Source organism: Chiloscyllium plagiosum, chromosome 19 (assembly GCF_004010195.1).
Source record: "Chiloscyllium plagiosum isolate BGI_BamShark_2017 chromosome 19, ASM401019v2, whole genome shotgun sequence".
In the NCBI taxonomy this organism is placed as follows: Eukaryota; Metazoa; Chordata; class Chondrichthyes; order Orectolobiformes; family Hemiscylliidae; genus Chiloscyllium; species Chiloscyllium plagiosum.
Window position 1 is genome coordinate 1,629,761 of NC_057728.1, and position 5,570 is coordinate 1,635,330.

A 5,570-nucleotide genomic window follows, 5' to 3' on the forward strand; every position below is an offset into this window, starting at 1 on the left:
ATTACAGGGATCTGTCTGCCAGAAATTCCATGCATCCCTCTTCAAGTGACCTACATATGACAGGAGGAACTGATGAAAATGGGGTGCAAATTGATTTGAAGTTTAGTTTGAATCTTACCACTATGGATAATCTTTTCCCTTTAATAAATGATCATCTCTATTTTCATTCCAACAGAGAGACAAATTGCTGCTGTTCTTTTCGCTTACTCTGAAAATAGTTAGATAAGGAATAAATATGTAGTTTGTCTTCTAGTTTTCTCTCTCTCCTCCTCCTCCTCTCCAGTAACACCAGAGACCTGTCTTTGATAGAAATCAGCTGTTTGGTTGGTGTGGAATTTTAAAAAAACTTGCATAAACCCTATTACTGGAAGCAGCACACATGGGGATTAATTATAGTTTTCAGGGAGCTGGGTGTTTTCATTGTGCTGAAAATAGACATTACATTATCACAGACAAAGGTCAATCCAGAGGGTGATTGCTATTTAAGAAATGATACTCAGACAGATGGAACACAGGCACAAAAATGATGAACCATCACCTATGGGGAAGCATAAAGAGTGTTCATTATTTTGTATTAGGAGAAGCCGGATTGCTTTTATTGAACTTAAGTAAATCTGATTATAATTGTAAATCTGTGCACTCACTTGCTGTGAGTGAAATTGCTGAATTAATCATATCTATCCTCTCACTAGTGCTCTCCATCGTCTGCAAATGGCAAAACACAAGCAAGGACACATGTATCCAGATTCACATGGCAACCAGCACATGTTGTTTCATTCACTAGGTAACACTGGTCGAGATGTTGGGCAGTGCAAGACAGCTTTGCAATAGGAAGGCCACAACAATTAATACTACCAAGATTAATTCCTTTTTGAGAAGGAAGTTAATATTCTACATGAAAACCCCTCCCTCGGCGATGGAACTGCAGTCAACCAGGGAGTATTAAGAAGCAATTTTTTAAAAACGTATTCATTTGTGGGATGTGGATGTCACTGGCTGGCCAGCATTTACTGCCTGTCCCTAGTTGCCGTTGAGAAGGCGGGGGTGAGCTGTCTTCTTGAATTTCCGCAGTCCACCTGCTGTGGGCTGACCCACAATACTCTGAGGGAAGGACTTCCAGGATTTTGACTCAGCGACAGTGAAGGAATCATGATATGCTTCCAAGTCAGGATGGCAAATGGGTTTGATGGGAACTTGGAAGTTAGTGGTGCTCCCATGGATCTGCTCCCCTTGTCCTTCTAGATGGAAGTGGTTATGGGCTTAGAAGGCGCTGTCTGAGGATCTTGGGTGAATTGGTGATCATGGCAATGAACTGCTGCCACCCATCAGGATCATACTACAGGACCAAGCACTCAAAGCTCCTGAACTGTAGCAGTGGCTCATCATCCCTGACCAAGATTTCATATCATAGAGTCATACAGCACAGAAAAGGTCCTTCAATCCATTGAGTCTGCACCAAGAATAAAATCAAATGTAGGCCAGACCAGTTAAAGATGGCCGATTTCCTTTCCTAAATGTTGGATAAGGCACAGATACTTCCAAATAAGGCATATATTTAGCACAGAGACCTATTTATAAGACAGCTCAAGGATTTTCAGTCGGACTTCGACAAGTGGTACCCTACGTCAGGAGGCATGGTGAAGATGTTGAGAAGAGTTCCAACCTGGCCAACTGCCAACTCTTCCAGGTAATAACGTTTGGGGTTCATGAAAGACAATAATTGAGATATCTCTGGTAGTTAAAAGCAAGTGTGATTCATTTAACTACTTAATAAATTAATTGTGTCTTATAGATATCCTTCATGGAGTCAAGAAGGCACAACACCTCTTCTTCCTTAGGAAATTTGGTATAAAAATTAAAGATCCTCACCAACTTTTACAGATGCACCATAGAAAGCATAATATCTGGTGTATAATGGCTTGGTGCGACAACTGCTCTGCCCAGGACTGTAAGAAACTACAGAAAGTTGTGTACACAGACTAGGCCATCACAGAAGCCAACCTCCCATCCACGGACTCCAGCTATACTTCTCATTGCCATGTAAAGGCAGCCAACATCTTCAAATATCCCTCCCACGCTGGTAATACTCTTTTCCTACCTCTTCAATCAAGCAGAAGACACAGAAGCTTAAACGCACATACCAATACGTTCAAGGACAATTTCTCCCCTGTTGAATGGACCGCTCTAATTTCAAATCTAATGTTGATCTTACTTTTGTGTGCCTCCTGTGCAGCCATAACCTTGTATGCCTCGCAGTGACTAAACACCCTTTCATCTGTATGTCCCCGTATGTTATGATCTGTTTGTATTACATGCAAAACAAAATTTTGCACTGTATTTAGGTATATGTGACAACAGTAAATCAAATCAAATCAAGCTCTAAGTGTCTTTGCCATACCTTGGTCTATGTATATACTGTTGTCTCTCAGAGACTGGCAATAAAAAGAACAGCTATTTTAAATTTTACCTACTGCCGTGGTGGGATTTGAATGCATTTCCCCAGAACGTGGGCCTCAGGCTTAGTGATATTATCATCACGTTGCCGAGGACGTGGTTATGTTCACCGAGCTGGGACACTGACTTGCAGATGTTTCATCCCGTCTAGGTGACATCTTCAGTGCGTTGGAGCCTCCTGTGAAGCTCTGCTGTACTATGTCTTTTGGAATTGATTTGGTTCCGTTCCTGCTGCTTCTGGTTGCAGGTTCTGGTTGTTCGTTGTAGAGGCCGGTATATTGGGTCAAGGTCAATGTGTTTGTTGATGGAGTCCATGAAGGATTGCCATGCCTCTAGAAATTCTCTGGCTGTCCTCTGTTTAGCTTGTCCTATGATCGTTGTCTTGTCCCAGTCGACTAAGTGGTCCTTGTCATCTGTGTGTATAGTTGCTAGGGACAGCTGGTCGTGGCGTTTAGTTGTTAGTTGGTGTTCGTGGATGCAGATTGTTAATTGTCTGCCTGTTTGTCCTGTATATAGTGTTTCATGCTGTCTTTGCATGGAATCTTGAAAATTATGTTTGTCTTGCACATGATGGGTATAGGGTCTTCTGGTGAGTTATTCTGTGAGCGTGGTTGTTGGTTTATGAGCTGTCATGAATCCGAATGGTCAGAGAATGTCTGGCTGTCAGTTCCGAGACGTTTTTATATATAAGGTAGAGCAGTCTCAGTGTGTTGGGTTGTGGCATGTCCTCATCGTGTTGTTTGTCTGTCAGGCTTCTACGGATAAAGTGGCAAGGATATCCATTCTTGGTGAGGATTCTGTCAAGGTCATCTTCTAGAACTTCACAGGTCAGGAGTGCTGCGGAGTGTTGAAGTCCTTTTGAACAGGGTCTTAATGCAGCTTTTCTTGTGTGTGTTTGGGTGGTTGCTGGTGTGGTTCGGGATCTGGTTGGTGTGTGTGGCTTTCCTGTACTCTTTGTGGTGCATTCACCATTCTGTGTTCTTTCTACTATTACATCCAGGAATAGGAGTTGATTGTTAGTGTTGATGGTATTGATAATCCAGTGTATGTTCTTGATTTCTGTTATCTTGATAATTATAAAAGTAATATATTCAGACAGCAGAGAAACTACTTGCAGATACCCACACCTACCTACAGAGGGAGTGTGACCCCATGCCACAGCTAACCAATAGAACAAAGTTAAAAATCACACAACACCGGGTTATAGTCCAACAGATTTATTTAGAAGCACTAGCTTTCGGAGCGCTGCTCCTTCATCAGGTGGTTGTGGAGTAGGACCATTAGGCACAGAATTTATAGCAAAAGATTACAGTGTCATGCGGCTGAAATGATATATTTAACAAACCTTGATTGCTGTTAAGTCTTTCATCTTTTAGAATGGGTTACAGATTTCGGTTCATTAATATGTAAATCCCAGAACTTCTTTTAAGTCACATTCTCGAAATAAGTTAAGGTTTTATTAAAAAAGAAGGGTGACATCTCAGCTCAGAGAATGCCTTAAAGGTGTGAGGTCAGAGTCTGTCTCAATGCCAATCTTGACTCAGACTGGTTCTCTTTCCAAAATGGAATTTACAAAATATTCTATGGATAGACTGTCTGCATTGACTGCCTGCAGGTTGTGTATTTTTTGAGCAAAATAGAAATAGAAATTCACATCAACAGAATAAATAACACATGACAGAACCTACAAAAAGATCGACTGACAACTGGGATTGACCTACATGGGATGAAACCAAAAGGCAACAACACCCCAAGATTTTACAGATTACTTAAGATACACAAACCAGCCATACCACTTTGACCCATTGCGGCACTTCCAGGAACTCCATCACATAAACTGGTAAAAGAAATTCAACAAAAACTGAAATATCTTATCAGTGGATCCAAACACTCCATACAATCATCACAGGAATTCCGAGGCAACATCAAGAATGTAAACAAAGACTAGGATAAAGCAATTGCCTCAGTCGATGTAACTGCACTGTTCACTTCAATTGACAAAACTTGAGTCAGACAGACAATAGCCAACCTCCTGGACAGGCAGAACAGACAACACGACGACAAACCTGTCAAAAAGGACTGCATTCTCACACTACTAGACCTGTGTTTGACGACACACACCACATTCATCAACAAAATGTATGAACAGATCAACAGAACACCGATGGGCTCACCCATCTCCAGGCTCACAGCAGAAGCAGTGATGCAAAGACTGGAACAAACAACCCTCCCACAACTGCAACCCAAACTCTGGATCAGATGCATTTATAATTTTATAATTGTTAGGAGAACCGAAATCGAGAACACACACCGAATTATCAACATCATGCTCAAGGGTATCAGATTTACGAGAGCGGAGGAAACCAACAAATCAACTTCTCTTAATGGGTGATGTTAGAAAGAACACAGAATGGTGAATGCACCATAAAGTGTACAGAAAACCCACACACACACCGACCAGGTCCTGAGCGACAACAGCAACGAACCGAACGCACACAAGAGAAGCTGCCTTAGGATCCTGATCAAAAGAACTACAACACACTGCAGCACTCCCGACCTCTGAAGAGAAGAACACCACCTCTACAGAGTCTTCACCAAGAACAGGTATCCCACAACTTCATCCGCAGATGCCTAAATGACAAACAATGCGACAAGAACATGCCACGACCCAACACACTGACCACGCTTCCTTATATAAAAAATGTCTCGGAACTGACAGCCAGATTACCCCGACCATCAGATCCATGACAACCCATAAACCGACAGCTACGCCCAGGCAACAACTCACCAGGACAAAAGATCCTATACCCATCATACATTCACAGAGATGTACAGCACGGAAACAACAGTTCAAATTGTCCATGCCGACTAGATATCCCAATCCAATCTAGTCCCACCTGCCAGCACCCGGCCCATATCCCTCCAAACCCTTCCTATTCATATATCCATCCAGATGCCTTTTAAATGTTACAATTGTTCCAGCCTCCACCACTTCCTCTGGCAGCTCATTCCATACACGTACCACCCTCTTCATGAAAACATTGCCCCTTAGGTCTCTTTTATATCTTTCCCCTCTCACCCGAAACCTATGCCCTCTAGTTCTGAACTCCCCCACC